Source organism: Limanda limanda, chromosome 7 (assembly GCF_963576545.1).
Source record: "Limanda limanda chromosome 7, fLimLim1.1, whole genome shotgun sequence".
NCBI lineage: Eukaryota > Metazoa > Chordata > Actinopteri > Pleuronectiformes > Pleuronectidae > Limanda > Limanda limanda.
Genome location: NC_083642.1, coordinates 19,797,737 through 19,812,421, shown reverse-complemented (window position 1 = coordinate 19,812,421; position 14,685 = coordinate 19,797,737). Strand labels below are relative to the sequence as shown.

The window sequence follows — 14,685 nt, the reverse complement described above, 5'->3', positions numbered from 1 at the left end:
TTAACATATTTAATCAGTATTAACTGATGTAACACCGTCCGATAACGACCTAATTACAGCGCTCAGTTTCCGTAGTGTAGTGGTTATCACGTTCGCCTCACACGCGAAAGGTCCCCGGTTCGAAACCGGGCGGAAACACTTATTCTTTGTTTTCACTTGCTTGACAAGTGACGTCACCGTTAGCTCGTCACTATGGCTGCTAGCTTGTAATGTATGTCATCCGTTAACAGGCTGAAAACAAGGTGGTCATAGTTATATTGGTAAGGGTAGCATGTAGCCTAGCTCCTAAGCCGGAGCTAACCAAGTATTACCTTAGACGTACCGGCTCCGCTGTCTGTCTGCCAAAGTCACAATCAGTTTCCGTAGTGTAGTGGTTATCACGTTCGCCTAACACGCGAAAGGTCCCCGGTTCGAGACCGGGCGGAAACAATCGTTTTTCTCCTGGAGCTCACCAGAGGGTTCAAGTCCCATCTGGGGTGATTAACAGCATAGTGGGGCAGCGGAAGCGCGCTGGGCCCATTACCCAGAGGTCGATAAATCGAAACTATCCTCTCCTAGCAATGTTTTACCAGGATGTGATTGTCAGTAAATATTTCAACAAGAGGGACTACAGCTGTTTAACACAGCACCTTCTTAAGTTGGTAAATAAGGAACTGTACTCTTAAACCAGGGATATGGGTTCAAGTCCCATCTGGGGTGATTAAGAGCAGAGTGGCGCAGCGGAAGCGTGCTGGGCCCATAACCCAGAGGTCGATAGATCGAAACTATCCTCTGCTAACAATTTCTTTGCCAGGATGTGATTGTCATCAAATATTTCACAAAGAGGGACTACAGCTGTTTAATACTGTACCTCCTTGAGGTGGTAGATAGGCACTGTCCTGCTTGTGTTTCTTAAAATTGTTCATTTCCAATCCAAAATGGTTCTTTTCTTTCAAACAAATTAAAGGGAGCTTTCTGTTATTTAACCTCTGTGGATCAGCCACTCTCAGACACTTTGGTCCTAAATCTTTCCCCAGACAAGTCAATACCCAACCACACCCCAAGTCCTGTGACTCCAATGATTCACACAATATCAAGTTGGATCTATGACTAGTAGTTAACCAAAGCATTCACACCTCATCTCGGGAGACACCAGTGACCCACAAGCTGGTGGAGGTGTCAACGACCTATCTGTTTAACCCAACGACTGTCAACACAAAGACCTAAAGAGGTTAAATACCTGAAAGCTTCCAGTTAGAGGTGAACAAGCCTTTTGGATGAGAGGCAAAATGTCTACAAGAAACACAAGCAAACCAAGTTGCCTGTGCACATGTCACTGTAAGGCGCCAAGTTTTCGAGAAAAATCAGACGGAAAAACACATCCGATTGGGCCCCAGTGGCCTAATGGATAAGGCACTGGCCTCCTAAGCCAGGGATTGTGGGTTCAAGTCCCATCTGGGGTGATTAACAGCAGAGTGGCGCAGCGGAAGCGTGCTGGGCCCATAACCCAGAGGTCGATAGATCGAAACTATCCTCTGCTAACAGTTTTTTTGCCAGGATGTGATTGAGGCAGTTTTATGATTGGGTGGGCGTGGTCACGTGGCACCTGTCACCTCTCCTCGTTAGTATAGTGGACAGTATCTCCGCCTGTCACGCGGAAGACCGGGGTTCGATTCCCCGACGGGGAGTATGACTCTTTAACATATTTAATCAGTATTAACTGATGTAACTCCGTCCGATAACGACCTAATTACAGCGCTCAGTTTCCGTAGTGTAGTGGTTATCACGTTCGCCTCACACGCGAAAGGTCCCCGGTTCGAAACCGGGCGGAAACACTTATTCTTTGTTTTCACTTGCTTGACAAGTGACGTCACCGTTAGCTCGTCACTATGGCTGCTAGCTTGTAATGTATGTCATCCGTTAACAGGCTGAAAACAAGGTGGTCATAGTTATATTGGTAAGGGTAGCATGTAGCCTAGCTCCTAAGCCGGAGCTAACCAAGTATTACCTTAGACGTACCGGCTCCGCTGTCTGTCTGCCAAAGTCACAATCAGTTTCCGTAGTGTAGTGGTTATCACGTTCGCCTAACACGCGAAAGGTCCCCGGTTCGAGACCGGGCGGAAACAAACGTTTTTCTCCTGGAGCTCACCAGAGGGTTCAAGTCCCATCTGGGGTGATTAACAGCATAGTGGGGCGGCGGAAGCGCGCTGGGCCCATTACCCAGAGGTCGATAAATCGAAACTATCCTCTCCTAGCAATGTTTTACCAGGATGTGATTGTCAGTAAATATTTCAACAAGAGGGACTACAGCTGTTTAACACAGCACCTTCTTAAGTTGGTAAATAAGGAACTGTACTCTTAAACCAGGGATATGGGTTCAAGTCCCATCTGGGGTGATTAAGAGCAGAGTGGCGCAGCGGAAGCGTGCTGGGCCCATAACCCAGAGGTCGATAGATCGAAACTATCCTCTGCTAACAGTTTTTTTGCCAGGATGTGATTGAGGCAGTTTTATGATTGGGTGGGCGTGGTCACGTGGCACCTGTCACCTCTCCTCGTTAGTATAGTGGACAGTATCTCCGCCTGTCACGCGGAAGACCGGGGTTCGATTCCCCGACGGGGAGTATGACTCTTTAACATATTTAATCAGTATTAACTGATGTAACACCGTCCGATAACGACCTAATTACAGCGCTCAGTTTCCGTAGTGTAGTGGTTATCACGTTCGCCTCACACGCGAAAGGTCCCCGGTTCGAAACCGGGCGGAAACACTTATTCTTTGTTTTCACTTGCTTGACAAGTGACGTCACCGTTAGCTCGTCACTATGGCTGCTAGCTTGTAATGTATGTCATCCGTTAACAGGCTGAAAACAAGGTGGTCATAGTTATATTGGTAAGGGTAGCATGTAGCCTAGCTCCTAAGCCGGAGCTAACCAAGTATTACCTTAGACGTACCGGCTCCGCTGTCTGTCTGCCAAAGTCACAATCAGTTTCCGTAGTGTAGTGGTTATCACGTTCGCCTAACACGCGAAAGGTCCCCGGTTCGAGACCGGGCGGAAACAAACGTTTTTCTCCTGGAGCTCACCAGAGGGTTCCAGTCCCATCTGGGGTGATTAACAGCATAGTGGGGCAGCGGAAGCGCGCTGGGCCCATTACCCAGAGGTCGATAAATCGAAACTATCCTCTCCTAGCAATGTTTTACCAGGATGTGATTGTCAGTAAATATTTCAACAAGAGGGACTACAGCTGTTTAACACAGCACCTTCTTAAGTTGGTAAATAAAGAACTGTACTCTTAAACCAGGGATATGGGTTCAAGTCCCATCTGGGGTGATTAAGAGCAGAGTGGCGCAGCGGAAGCGTGCTGGGCCCATAACCCAGAGGTCGATAGATCGAAACTATCCTCTGCTAACAATTTCTTTGCCAGGATGTGATTGTCAGCAAATTTTTCACAAAGAGGGACTACAGCTGTTTAATACTGTACCTCCTTGAGGTGGTAGATAGGCACTGTCCTGCTTGTGTTTCTTAAAATTGTTCATTTCCAATCCAAAATGGTTCTTTTCTTTCAAACAAATTAAAGGGAGCTTTCTGTTATTTAACCTCTGTGGATCAGCCACTCTCAGACACTTTGGTCCTAAATCTTTCCCCAGACAAGTCAATACCCAACCACACCCCAAGTCTTGTGACTCCAATGATTCACACAATATCAAGTTGGATCTATGACTAGTAGTTAACCAAAGCATTCACACCTCATCTCGGGAGACACCAGTGACCCACGAGCTGGTGGAGGTGTCAACGACCTATCTGTTTAACCCAACGACTGTCAACACAAAGACCTAAAGAGGTTAAATACCTGAAAGCTTCCAGTTAGAGGTGAACAAGCCTTTTGGATGAGAGGCGAAATGTCTACAAGAAACACAAGCAAACCAAGTTGCCTGTGCACATGTCACTGTAAGGCGCCAAGTTTTCGAGAAAAATCAGACGGAAAAACACATCCGATTGGGCCCCAGTGGCCTAATGGATAAGGCACTGGCCTCCTAAGCCAGGGATTGTGGGTTCAAGTCCCATCTGGGGTGATTAACAGCAGAGTGGCGCAGCGGAAGCGTGCTGGGCCCATAACCCAGAGGTCGATAGATCGAAACTATCCTCTGCTAACAGTTTTTTTGCCAGGATGTGATTGAGGCAGTTTTATGATTGGGTGGGCGTGGTCACGTGGCACCTGTCACCTCTCCTCGTTAGTATAGTGGACAGTATCTCCGCCTGTCACGCGGAAGACCGGGGTTCGATTCCCCGACGGGGAGTATGACTCTTTAACATATTTAATCAGTATTAACTGATGTAACACCATCCGATAACGACCTAATTACAGCGCTCAGTTTCCGTAGTGTAGTGGTTATCACGTTCGCCTCACACGCGAAAGGTCCCCGGTTCGAGACCGGGCGGAAACAAACGTTTTTCTCCTGGAGCTCACCAGAGGGTTCAAGTCCCATCTGGGGTGATTAACAGCATAGTGGGGCAGCGGAAGCGCGCTGGGCCCATTACCCAGAGGTCGATAAATCGAAACTATCCTCTCCTAGCAATGTTTTACCAGAATGTGATTGTCAGTAAATATTTCAACAAGAGGGACTACAGCTGTTTAACACAGCACCTTCTTAAGTTGGTAAATAAGGAACTGTACTCTTAAACCAGGGATATGGGTTCAAGTCCCATCTGGGGTGATTAAGAGCAGAGTGGCGCAGCGGAAGCGTGCTGGGCCCATAACCCAGAGGTCGATAGATCGAAACTATCCTCTGCTAACAATTTCTTTGCCAGGATGTGATTGTCAGCAAATATTTCACAAAGAGGGACTACAGCTGTTTAATACTGTACCTCCTTGAGGTGGTAGATAGGCACTGTCCTGCTTGTGTTTCTTAAAATTGTTCATTTCCAATCCAAAATGGTTCTTTTCTTTCAAACAAATTAAAGGGAGCTTTCTGTTATTTAACCTCTGTGGATCAGCCACTCTCAGACACTTTGGTCCTAAATCTTTCCCCAGACAAGTCAATACCCAACCACACCCCAAGTCCTGTGACTCCAATGATTCACACAATATCAAGTTGGATCTATGACTAGTAGTTAACCAAAGCATTCACACCTCATCTCGGGAGACACCAGTGACCCACAAGCTGGTGGAGGTGTCAACGACCTATCTGTTTAACCCAACGACTGTCAACACAAAGACCTAAAGAGGTTAAATACCTGAAAGCTTCCAGTTAGAGGTGAACAAGCCTTTTGGATGAGAGGCAAAATGTCTACAAGAAACACAAGCAAACCAAGTTGCCTGTGCACATGTCACTGTAAGGCGCCAAGTTTTCGAGAAAAATCAGACGGAAAAACACATCCGATTGGGCCCCAGTGGCCTAATGGATAAGGCACTGGCCTCCTAAGCCAGGGATTGTGGGTTCAAGTCCCATCTGGGGTGATTAACAGCAGAGTGGCGCAGCGGAAGCGTGCTGGGCCCATAACCCAGAGGTCGATAGATCGAAACTATCCTCTGCTAACAGTTTTTTTGCCAGGATGTGATTGAGGCAGTTTTATGATTGGGTGGGCGTGGTCACGTGGCACCTGTCACCTCTCCTCGTTAGTATAGTGGACAGTATCTCCGCCTGTCACGCGGAAGACCGGGGTTCGATTCCCCGACGGGGAGTATGACTCTTTAACATATTTAATCAGTATTAACTGATGTAACACCGTCCGATAACGACCTAATTACAGCGCTCAGTTTCCGTAGTGTAGTGGTTATCACGTTCGCCTCACACGCGAAAGGTCCCCGGTTCGAAACCGGGCGGAAACACTTATTCTTTGTTTTCACTTGCTTGACAAGTGACGTCACCGTTAGCTCGTCACTATGGCTGCTAGCTTGTAATGTATGTCATCCGTTAACAGGCTGAAAACAAGGTGGTCATAGTTATATTGGTAAGGGTAGCATGTAGCCTAGCTCCTAAGCCGGAGCTAACCAAGTATTACCTTAGACGTACCGGCTCCGCTGTCTGTCTGCCAAAGTCTCAATCAGTTTCCGTAGTGTAGTGGTTATCACGTTCGCCTAACACGCGAAAGGTCCCCGGTTCGAGACCGGGCGGAAACAAACGTTTTTCTCCTGGAGCTCACCAGAGGGTTCAAGTCCCATCTGGGGTGATTAACAGCATAGTGGGGCGGCGGAAGCGCGCTGGGCCCATTACCCAGAGGTCGATAAATCGAAACTATCCTCTCCTAGCAATGTTTTACCAGGATGTGATTGTCAGTAAATATTTCAACAAGAGGGACTACAGCTGTTTAACACAGCACCTTCTTAAGTTGGTAAATAAGGAACTGTACTCTTAAACCAGGGATATGGGTTCAAATCCCATCTGGGGTGATTAAGAGCAGAGTGGCGCAGCGGAAGCGTGCTGGGCCCATAACCCAGAGGTCGATAGATCGAAACTATCCTCTGCTAACAATTTCTTTGCCAGGATGTGATTGTCAGCAAATATTTCACAAAGAGGGACTACAGCTGTTTAATACTGTACCTCCTTGAGGTGGTAGATAGGCACTGTCCTGCTTGTGTTTCTTAAAATTGTTCATTTCCAATCCAAAATGGTTCTTTTCTTTCAAACAAATTAAAGGGAGCTTTCTGTTATTTAACCTCTGTGGATCAGCCACTCTCAGACACTTTGGTCCTAAATCTTTCCCCAGACAAGTCAATACCCAACCACACCCCAAGTCCTGTGACTCCAATGATTCACACAATATCAAGTTGGATCTATGACTAGTAGTTAACCAAAGCATTCACACCTCATCTCGGGAGACACCAGTGACCCACGAGCTGGTGGAGGTGTCAACGACCTATCTGTTTAACCCAACGACTGTCAACACAAAGACCTAAAGAGGTTAAATACCTGAAAGCTTCCAATTAGAGGTGAACAAGCCTTTTGGATGAGAGGCGAAATGTCTACAAGAAACACAAGCAAACCAAGTTGCCTGTGCACATGTCACTGTAAGGCGCCAAGTTTTCGAGAAAAATCAGACGGAAAAACACATCCGATTGGGCCCCAGTGGCCTAATGGATAAGGCACTGGCCTCCTAAGCCAGGGATTGTGGGTTCAAGTCCCAACTGGGGTGATTAACAGCAGAGTGGCGCAGCGGAAGCGTGCTGGGCCCATAACCCAGAGGTCGATAGATCGAAACTATCCTCTGCTAACAGTTTTTTTGCCAGGATGTGATTGAGGCAGTTTTATGATTGGGTGGGCGTGGTCACGTGGCACCTGTCACCTCTCCTCGTTAGTATAGTGGACAGTATCTCCGCCTGTCACGCGGAAGACCGGGGTTCGATTCCCCGACGGGGAGTATGACTCTTTAACATATTTAATCAGTATTAACTGATGTAACACCGTCCGATAACGACCTAATTACAGCGCTCAGTTTCCGTAGTGTAGTGGTTATCACGTTCGCCTCACACGCGAAAGGTCCCCGGTTCGAAACCGGGCGGAAACACTTATTCTTTGTTTTCACTTGCTTGACAAGTGACGTCACCGTTAGCTCGTCACTATGGCTGCTAGCTTGTAATGTATGTCATCCGTTAACAGGCTGAAAACAAGGTGGTCATAGTTATATTGGTAAGGGTAGCATGTAGCCTAGCTCCTAAGCCGGAGCTAACCAAGTATTACCTTAGACGTACCGGCTCCGCTGTCTGTCTGCCAAAGTCACAATCAGTTTCCGTAGTGTAGTGGTTATCACGTTCGCCTAACACGCGAAAGGTCCCCGGTTCGAGACCGGGCGGAAACAAACGTTTTTCTCCTGGAGCTCACCAGAGGGTTCAAGTCCCATCTGGGGTGATTAACAGCATAGTGGGGCGGCGGAAGCGCGCTGGGCCCATTACCCAGAGGTCGATAAATCGAAACTATCCTCTCCTAGCAATGTTTTACCAGGATGTGATTGTCAGTAAATATTTCAACAAGAGGGACTACAGCTGTTTAACACAGCACCTTCTTAAGTTGGTAAATAAGGAACTGTACTCTTAAACCAGGGATATGGGTTCAAGTCCCATCTGGGGTGATTAAGAGCAGAGTGGCGCAGCGGAAGCGTGCTGGGCCCATAACCCAGAGGTCGATAGATCGAAACTATCCTCTGCTAACAATTTCTTTGCCAGGATGTGATTGTCAGCAAATATTTCACAAAGAGGGACTACAGCTGTTTAATACTGTACCTCCTTGAGGTGGTAGATAGGCACTGTCCTGCTTGTGTTTCTTAAAATTGTTCATTTCCAATCCAAAATGGTTCTTTTCTTTCAAACAAATTAAAGGGAGCTTTCTGTTATTTAACCTCTGTGGATCAGCCACTCTCAGACACTTTGGTCCTAAATCTTTCCCCAGACAAGTCAATACCCAACCACACCCCAAGTCCTGTGACTCCAATGATTCACACAATATCAAGTTGGATCTATGACTAGTAGTTAACCAAAGCATTCACACCTCATCTCGGGAGACACCAGTGACCCACGAGCTGGTGGAGGTGTCAACGACCTATCTGTTTAACCCAACGACTGTCAACACAAAGACCTAAAGAGGTTAAATACCTGAAAGCTTCCAGTTAGAGGTGAACAAGCCTTTTGGATGAGAGGCGAAATGTCTACAAGAAACACAAGCAAACCAAGTTGCCTGTGCACATGTCACTGTAAGGCGCCAAGTTTTCGAGAAAAATCAGACGGAAAAACACATCCGATTGGGCCCCAGTGGCCTAATGGATAAGGCACTGGCCTCCTAAGCCAGGGATTGTGGGTTCAAGTCCCATCTGGGGTGATTAACAGCAGAGTGGCGCAGCGGAAGCGTGCTGGGCCCATAGCCCAGAGGTCGATAGATCGAAACTATCCTCTGCTAACAGTTTTTTTGCCAGGATGTGATTGAGGCAGTTTTATGATTGGGTGGGCGTGGTCACGTGGCACCTGTCACCTCTCCTCGTTAGTATAGTGGACAGTATCTCCGCCTGTCACGCGGAAGACCGGGGTTCGATTCCCCGACGGGGAGTATGACTCTTTAACATATTTAATCAGTATTAACTGATGTAACACCGTCCGATAACGACCTAATTACAGCGCTCAGTTTCCGTAGTGTAGTGGTTATCACGTTCGCCTCACACGCGAAAGGTCCCCGGTTCGAAACCGGGCGGAAACACTTATTCTTTGTTTTCACTTGCTTGACAAGTGACGTCACCGTTAGCTCGTCACTATGGCTGCTAGCTTGTAATGTATGTCATCCGTTAACAGGCTGAAAACAAGGTGGTCATAGTTATATTGGTAAGGGTAGCATGTAGCCTAGCTCCTAAGCCGGAGCTAACCAAGTATTACCTTAGACGTACCGGCTCCGCTGTCTGTCTGCCAAAGTCACGATCAGTTTCCGTAGTGTAGTGGTTATCACGTTCGCCTAACACGCGAAAGGTCCCCGGTTCGAGACCGGGCGGAAACAAACGTTTTTCTCCTGGAGCTCACCAGAGGGTTCAAGTCCCATCTGGGGTGATTAACAGCATAGTGGGGCAGCGGAAGCGCGCTGGGCCCATTACCCAGAGGTCGATAAATCGAAACTATCCTCTCCTAGCAATGTTTTACCAGGATGTGATTGTCAGTCAATATTTCAACAAGAGGGACTACAGCTGTTTAACACAGCACCTTCTTAAGTTGGTAAATAAGGAACTGTACTCTTAAACCAGGGATATGGGTTCAAGTCCCATCTGGGGTGATTAAGAGCAGAGTGGCGCAGCGGAAGCGTGCTGGGCCCATAACCCAGAGGTCGATAGATCGAAACTATCCTCTGCTAACAATTTCTTTGCCAGGATGTGATTGTCAGCAAATATTTCACAAAGAGGGACTACAGCTGTTTAATACTGTACCTCCTTGAGGTGGTAGATAGGCACTGTCCTGCTTGTGTTTCTTAAAATTGTTCATTTGCAATCCAAAATGGTTCTTTTCTTTCAAACAAATTAAAGGGAGCTTTCTGTTATTTAACCTCTGTGGATCAGCCACTCTCAGACACTGTGGTCCTAAATCTTTCCCCAGACAAGTCAATACCCAACCACACCCCAAGTCCTGTGACTCCAATGATTCACACAATATCAAGTTGGATCTATGACTAGTAGTTAACCAAAGCATTCACACCTCATCTCGGGAGACACCAGTGACCCACGAGCTGGTGGAGGTGTCAACGACCTATCTGTTTAACCCAACGACTGTCAACACAAAGACCTAAAGAGGTTAAATACCTGAAAGCTTCCAATTAGAGGTGAACAAGCCTTTTGGATGAGAGGCGAAATGTCTACAAGAAACACAAGCAAACCAAGTTGCCTGTGCACATGTCACTGTAAGGCGCCAAGTTTTCGAGAAAAATCAGACGGAAAAACACATCCGATTGGGCCCCAGTGGCCTAATGGATAAGGCACTGGCCTCCTAAGCCAGGGATTGTGGGTTCAAGTCCCAACTGGGGTGATTAACAGCAGAGTGGCGCAGCGGAAGCGTGCTGGGCCCATAACCCAGAGGTCGATAGATCGAAACTATCCTCTGCTAACAGTTTTTTTGCCAGGATGTGATTGAGGCAGTTTTATGATTGGGTGGGCGTGGTCACGTGGCACCTGTCACCTCTCCTCGTTAGTATAGTGGACAGTATCTCCGCCTGTCACGCGGAAGACCGGGGTTCGATTCCCCGACGGGGAGTATGACTCTTTAACATATTTAATCAGTATTAACTGATGTAACACCGTCCGATAACGACCTAATTACAGCGCTCAGTTTCCGTAGTGTAGTGGTTATCACGTTCGCCTCACACGCGAAAGGTCCCCGGTTCGAAACCGGGCGGAAACACTTATTCTTTGTTTTCACTTGCTTGACAAGTGACGTCACCGTTAGCTCGTCACTATGGCTGCTAGCTTGTAATGTATGTCATCCGTTAACAGGCTGAAAACAAGGTGGTCATAGTTATATTGGTAAGGGTAGCATGTAGCCTAGCTCCTAAGCCGGAGCTAACCAAGTATTACCTTAGATGTACCGGCTCCGCTGTCTGTCTGCCAAAGTCACAATCAGTTTCCGTAGTGTAGTGGTTATCACGTTCGCCTAACACGCGAAAGGTCCCCGGTTCGAGACCGGGCGGAAACAAACGTTTTTCTCCTGGAGCTCACCAGAGGGTTCAAGTCCCATCTGGGGTGATTAACAGCATAGTGGGGCGGCGGAAGCGCGCTGGGCCCATTACCCAGAGGTCGATAAATCGAAACTATCCTCTCCTAGCAATGTTTTACCAGGATGTGATTGTCAGTAAATATTTCAACAAGAGGGACTACAGCTGTTTAACACAGCACCTTCTTAAGTTGGTAAATAAGGAACTGTACTCTTAAACCAGGGATATGGGTTCAAGTCCCATCTGGGGTGATTAAGAGCAGAGTGGCGCAGCGGAAGCGTGCTGGGCCCATAACCTAGAGGTCGATAGATCGAAACTATCCTCTGCTAACAATTTCTTTGCCAGGATGTGATTGTCAGCAAATATTTCACAAAGAGGGACTACAGCTGTTTAATACTGTACCTCCTTGAGGTGGTAGATAGGCACTGTCCTGCTTGTGTTTCTTAAAATTGTTCATTTCCAATCCAAAATGGTTCTTTTCTTTCAAACAAATTAAAGGGAGCTTTCTGTTATTTAACCTCTGTGGATCAGCCACTCTCAGACACTTTGGTCCTAAATCTTTCCCCAGACAAGTCAATATCCAACCACACCCCAAGTCCTGTGACTCCAATGATTCACACAATATCAAGTTGGATCTATGACTAGTAGTTAACCAAAGCATTCACACCTCATCTCGGGAGACACCAGTGACCCACGAGCTGGTGGAGGTGTCAACGACCTATCTGTTTAACCCAACGACTGTCAACACAAAGACCTAAAGAGGTTAAATACCTGAAAGCTTCCAGTTAGAGGTGAACAAGCCTTTTGGATGAGAGGCGAAATGTCTACAAGAAACACAAGCAAACCAAGTTGCCTGTGCACATGTCACTGTAAGGCGCCAAGTTTTCGAGAAAAATCAGACGGAAAAACACATCCGATTGGGCCCCAGTGGCCTAATGGATAAGGCACTGGCCTCCTAAGCCAGGGATTGTGGGTTCAAGTCCCATCTGGGGTGATTAACAGCAGAGTGGCGCAGCGGAAGCGTGCTGGGCCCATAGCCCAGAGGTCGATAGATCGAAACTATCCTCTGCTAACAGTTTTTTTGCCAGGATGTGATTGAGGCAGTTTTATGATTGGGTGGGCGTGGTCACGTGGCACCTGTCACCTCTCCTCGTTAGTATAGTGGACAGTATCTCCGCCTGTCACGCGGAAGACCGGGGTTCGATTCCCCGACGGGGAGTATGACTCTTTAACATATTTAATCAGTATTAACTGATGTAACACCGTCCGATAACGACCTAATTACAGCGCTCAGTTTCCGTAGTGTAGTGGTTATCACGTTCGCCTCACACGCGAAAGGTCCCCGGTTCGAAACCGGGCGGAAACACTTATTCTTTGTTTTCACTTGCTTGACAAGTGACGTCACCGTTAGCTCGTCACTATGGCTGCTAGCTTGTAATGTATGTCATCCGTTAACAGGCTGAAAACAAGGTGGTCATAGTTATATTGGTAAGGGTAGCATGTAGCCTAGCTCCTAAGCCGGAGCTAACCAAGTATTACCTTAGACGTACCGGCTCCGCTGTCTGTCTGCCAAAGTCACGATCAGTTTCCGTAGTGTAGTGGTTATCACGTTCGCCTAACACGCGAAAGGTCCCCGGTTCGAGACCGGGTGGAAACAAACGTTTTTCTCCTGGAGCTCACCAGAGGGTTCAAGTCCCATCTGGGGTGATTAACAGCATAGTGGGGCAGCGGAAGCGCGCTGGGCCCATTACCCAGAGGTCGATAAATCGAAACTATCCTCTCCTAGCAATGTTTTACCAGGATGTGATTGTCAGTCAATATTTCAACAAGAGGGACTACAGCTGTTTAACACAGCACCTTCTTAAGTTGGTAAATAAGGAACTGTACTCTTAAACCAGGGATATGGGTTCAAGTCCCATCTGGGGTGATTAAGAGCAGAGTGGCGCAGCGGAAGCGTGCTGGGCCCATAACCCAGAGGTCGATAGATCGAAACTATCCTCTGCTAACAATTTCTTTGCCAGGATGTGATTGTCAGCAAATATTTCACAAAGAGGGACTACAGCTGTTTAATACTGTACCTCCTTGAGGTGGTAGATAGGCACTGTCCTGCTTGTGTTTCTTAAAATTGTTCATTTGCAATCCAAAATGGTTCTTTTCTTTCAAACAAATTAAAGGGAGCTTTCTGTTATTTAACCTCTGTGGATCAGCCACTCTCAGACACTGTGGTCCTAAATCTTTCCCCAGACAAGTCAATACCCAACCACACCCCAAGTCCTGTGACTCCAATGATTCACACAATATCAAGTTGGATCTATGACTAGTAGTTAACCAAAGCATTCACACCTCATCTCGGGAGACACCAGTGACCCACGAGCTGGTGGAGGTGTCAACGACCTATCTGTTTAACCCAACGACTGTCAACACAACGACCTAAAGAGGTTAAATACCTGAAAGCTTCCAGTTAGAGGTGAACAAGCCTTTTGGATGAGAGGCAAAATGTCTACAAGAAACACAAGCAAACCAAGTTGCCTGTGCACATGTCACTGTAAGGCGCCAAGTTTTCGAGAAAAATCAGACGGAAAAACACATCCGATTGGGCCCCAGTGGCCTAATGGATAAGGCACTGGCCTCCTAAGCCAGGGATTGTGGGTTCAAGTCCCATCTGGGGTGATTAACAGCAGAGTGGCGCAGCGGAAGCGTGCTGGGCCCATAACCCAGAGGTCGATAGATCGAAACTATCCTCTGCTAACAGTTTATTTGCCAGGATGTGATTGAGGCAGTTTTATGATTGGGTGGGCGTGGTCACGTGGTACCTGTCACCTCTCCTCGTTAGTAAAGTGGACAGTATCTCCGCCTGTCACGCGGAAGACCGGGGTTCGATTCCCCGACGGGGAGTATGACTCTTTAACATATTTAATCAGTATTAACTGATGTAACACCGTCCGATAACGACCTAATTAAAGCGCTCAGTTTCCGTAGTGTAGTGGTTATCACGTTCGCCTCACACGCGAAAGGTCCCCGGTTCGAAACCGGGCGGAAACACTTATTCTTTGTTTTCACTTGCTTGACAAGTGACGTCACCGTTAGCTCGTCACTATGGCTGCTAGCTTGTAATGTATGTCATCCGTTAACAGGCTGAAAACAAGGTGGTCATAGTTATATTGGTAAGGGTAGCATGTAGCCTAGCTCCTAAGCCGGAGCTAACCAAGTATTACCTTAGACGTACCGGCTCCGCTGTCTGTCTGCCAAAGTCACAATCAGTTTCCGTAGTGTAGTGGTTATCACGTTCGCCTAACACGCGAAAGGTCCCCGGTTCGAGACCGGGCAGAAACAAACTTTTTTCTCCTGGAGCTCACCAGAGGGTTCAAGTCCCATCTGGGGTGATTAACAGCATAGTGGGGCAGCGGAAGCGCGCTGGGCCCATTACCCAGAGGTCGATAAATCGAAACTATCCTCTCCTAGCAATGTTTTACCAGGATGTGATTGTCAGTAAATATTTCAACAAGAGGGACTACAGCTGTTTAACACAGCACCTTCTT

At 47.4% G+C, this 14,685-nt stretch overlaps 1 protein-coding gene and 35 non-coding genes across 36 annotated transcripts in view; 35 read left to right on the top strand and 1 right to left on the bottom strand.

Annotated features, from left to right (window-relative positions):
* The window catches only part of sema3h (sema domain, immunoglobulin domain (Ig), short basic domain, secreted, (semaphorin) 3H), a 186,804-nt gene that overhangs the window by 120,768 nt on the left and 51,351 nt on the right, over nucleotides 1–14,685 (bottom strand). The gene's annotated exons all lie outside the window — the stretch shown is intronic.
* trnav-cac (transfer RNA valine (anticodon CAC)) lies at nucleotides 66–138 on the top strand. Its single transcript has one exon. It is a non-coding gene; the product is annotated as a tRNA-Val (tRNA).
* On the top strand, nucleotides 357–429 carry trnav-aac (transfer RNA valine (anticodon AAC)). Its single transcript has one exon. It is a non-coding gene; the product is annotated as a tRNA-Val (tRNA).
* On the top strand, nucleotides 1,370–1,442 carry trnar-ccu (transfer RNA arginine (anticodon CCU)). The gene has a single exon. It is a non-coding gene; the product is annotated as a tRNA-Arg (tRNA).
* trnad-guc (transfer RNA aspartic acid (anticodon GUC)) lies at nucleotides 1,596–1,667 on the top strand. Its single transcript has one exon. It is a non-coding gene; the product is annotated as a tRNA-Asp (tRNA).
* On the top strand, nucleotides 1,742–1,814 carry trnav-cac (transfer RNA valine (anticodon CAC)). The gene has a single exon. It is a non-coding gene; the product is annotated as a tRNA-Val (tRNA).
* trnav-aac (transfer RNA valine (anticodon AAC)) lies at nucleotides 2,033–2,105 on the top strand. Its single transcript has one exon. It is a non-coding gene; the product is annotated as a tRNA-Val (tRNA).
* Nucleotides 2,529–2,600, top strand: trnad-guc (transfer RNA aspartic acid (anticodon GUC)). Its single transcript has one exon. It is a non-coding gene; the product is annotated as a tRNA-Asp (tRNA).
* trnav-cac (transfer RNA valine (anticodon CAC)) lies at nucleotides 2,675–2,747 on the top strand. Its single transcript has one exon. It is a non-coding gene; the product is annotated as a tRNA-Val (tRNA).
* On the top strand, nucleotides 2,966–3,038 carry trnav-aac (transfer RNA valine (anticodon AAC)). Its single transcript has one exon. It is a non-coding gene; the product is annotated as a tRNA-Val (tRNA).
* Nucleotides 3,979–4,051, top strand: trnar-ccu (transfer RNA arginine (anticodon CCU)). Its single transcript has one exon. It is a non-coding gene; the product is annotated as a tRNA-Arg (tRNA).
* trnad-guc (transfer RNA aspartic acid (anticodon GUC)) lies at nucleotides 4,205–4,276 on the top strand. Its single transcript has one exon. It is a non-coding gene; the product is annotated as a tRNA-Asp (tRNA).
* On the top strand, nucleotides 4,351–4,423 carry trnav-cac (transfer RNA valine (anticodon CAC)). Its single transcript has one exon. It is a non-coding gene; the product is annotated as a tRNA-Val (tRNA).
* Nucleotides 5,364–5,436, top strand: trnar-ccu (transfer RNA arginine (anticodon CCU)). The gene has a single exon. It is a non-coding gene; the product is annotated as a tRNA-Arg (tRNA).
* trnad-guc (transfer RNA aspartic acid (anticodon GUC)) lies at nucleotides 5,590–5,661 on the top strand. Its single transcript has one exon. It is a non-coding gene; the product is annotated as a tRNA-Asp (tRNA).
* Nucleotides 5,736–5,808, top strand: trnav-cac (transfer RNA valine (anticodon CAC)). Its single transcript has one exon. It is a non-coding gene; the product is annotated as a tRNA-Val (tRNA).
* On the top strand, nucleotides 6,027–6,099 carry trnav-aac (transfer RNA valine (anticodon AAC)). Its single transcript has one exon. It is a non-coding gene; the product is annotated as a tRNA-Val (tRNA).
* trnar-ccu (transfer RNA arginine (anticodon CCU)) lies at nucleotides 7,040–7,112 on the top strand. Its single transcript has one exon. It is a non-coding gene; the product is annotated as a tRNA-Arg (tRNA).
* trnad-guc (transfer RNA aspartic acid (anticodon GUC)) lies at nucleotides 7,266–7,337 on the top strand. Its single transcript has one exon. It is a non-coding gene; the product is annotated as a tRNA-Asp (tRNA).
* On the top strand, nucleotides 7,412–7,484 carry trnav-cac (transfer RNA valine (anticodon CAC)). The gene has a single exon. It is a non-coding gene; the product is annotated as a tRNA-Val (tRNA).
* On the top strand, nucleotides 7,703–7,775 carry trnav-aac (transfer RNA valine (anticodon AAC)). Its single transcript has one exon. It is a non-coding gene; the product is annotated as a tRNA-Val (tRNA).
* On the top strand, nucleotides 8,716–8,788 carry trnar-ccu (transfer RNA arginine (anticodon CCU)). The gene has a single exon. It is a non-coding gene; the product is annotated as a tRNA-Arg (tRNA).
* On the top strand, nucleotides 8,942–9,013 carry trnad-guc (transfer RNA aspartic acid (anticodon GUC)). The gene has a single exon. It is a non-coding gene; the product is annotated as a tRNA-Asp (tRNA).
* Nucleotides 9,088–9,160, top strand: trnav-cac (transfer RNA valine (anticodon CAC)). The gene has a single exon. It is a non-coding gene; the product is annotated as a tRNA-Val (tRNA).
* Nucleotides 9,379–9,451, top strand: trnav-aac (transfer RNA valine (anticodon AAC)). Its single transcript has one exon. It is a non-coding gene; the product is annotated as a tRNA-Val (tRNA).
* trnar-ccu (transfer RNA arginine (anticodon CCU)) lies at nucleotides 10,392–10,464 on the top strand. The gene has a single exon. It is a non-coding gene; the product is annotated as a tRNA-Arg (tRNA).
* Nucleotides 10,618–10,689, top strand: trnad-guc (transfer RNA aspartic acid (anticodon GUC)). Its single transcript has one exon. It is a non-coding gene; the product is annotated as a tRNA-Asp (tRNA).
* trnav-cac (transfer RNA valine (anticodon CAC)) lies at nucleotides 10,764–10,836 on the top strand. The gene has a single exon. It is a non-coding gene; the product is annotated as a tRNA-Val (tRNA).
* Nucleotides 11,055–11,127, top strand: trnav-aac (transfer RNA valine (anticodon AAC)). The gene has a single exon. It is a non-coding gene; the product is annotated as a tRNA-Val (tRNA).
* trnar-ccu (transfer RNA arginine (anticodon CCU)) lies at nucleotides 12,068–12,140 on the top strand. Its single transcript has one exon. It is a non-coding gene; the product is annotated as a tRNA-Arg (tRNA).
* On the top strand, nucleotides 12,294–12,365 carry trnad-guc (transfer RNA aspartic acid (anticodon GUC)). Its single transcript has one exon. It is a non-coding gene; the product is annotated as a tRNA-Asp (tRNA).
* Nucleotides 12,440–12,512, top strand: trnav-cac (transfer RNA valine (anticodon CAC)). Its single transcript has one exon. It is a non-coding gene; the product is annotated as a tRNA-Val (tRNA).
* trnav-aac (transfer RNA valine (anticodon AAC)) lies at nucleotides 12,731–12,803 on the top strand. Its single transcript has one exon. It is a non-coding gene; the product is annotated as a tRNA-Val (tRNA).
* Nucleotides 13,744–13,816, top strand: trnar-ccu (transfer RNA arginine (anticodon CCU)). Its single transcript has one exon. It is a non-coding gene; the product is annotated as a tRNA-Arg (tRNA).
* On the top strand, nucleotides 14,116–14,188 carry trnav-cac (transfer RNA valine (anticodon CAC)). Its single transcript has one exon. It is a non-coding gene; the product is annotated as a tRNA-Val (tRNA).
* trnav-aac (transfer RNA valine (anticodon AAC)) lies at nucleotides 14,407–14,479 on the top strand. Its single transcript has one exon. It is a non-coding gene; the product is annotated as a tRNA-Val (tRNA).